The sequence below is a fragment of the Arachis duranensis genome, chromosome 3, assembly GCF_000817695.3.
Source record: "Arachis duranensis cultivar V14167 chromosome 3, aradu.V14167.gnm2.J7QH, whole genome shotgun sequence".
In the NCBI taxonomy this organism is placed as follows: Eukaryota; Viridiplantae; Streptophyta; class Magnoliopsida; order Fabales; family Fabaceae; genus Arachis; species Arachis duranensis.
This window is the reverse complement of record NC_029774.3, coordinates 134,630,200-134,630,790: the sequence shown is the minus strand read 5'-3', so window position 1 is coordinate 134,630,790 and position 591 is coordinate 134,630,200.

Sequence of the window (591 nt, the reverse complement as noted above, 5' to 3'; positions counted from 1 at the left end):
TTTAAAAGCGAACTCTACTCCCTGATGTACTATTTTCCCAACTTCATGATTTTTTCCCAAAAGGGCTTTTTCTGGAGAAGGGTTTTTAACGAGGCATCATAGTAGAGGCTAAGGGAAATAGGCTATCAAGACCCTTAGTAGCAAGAAGGTACCTCCCCAATTAATAAAGATCTTTTTCCTTTACAATATCTCTTATAATATCCTTCTTTATTTTTCTAAGTCCTTCTACGAAACGCGCCGACTTAAGCTCGACAAAACGTGAAAATCCCATGAACCGACCTAGATGATCGTCAGGATAAAACGACGAGGTACAAGTCGGCGTAAAGAGGTTATATGAGTTGATCGTAAAAACTCGGGAACAAATCGACTCTCAAGTCGAAATGAGAACAGGAACAATCCGACTCCTAAGTCGAAATGAGAACCCGAGTAAAACAAACTCGGAAATACTCCGAGTAGATCAAAAACGCATCACAAAAATAACCTAAGTCATAAAAACTCACTAAGGCAAATTTGAGCATAAAGGATAACAAAAAGAGATTGGAAAACCTAGGTTTAAAGGCTGCATAAAAGCCCTTAAACTAAAAGGCTCGA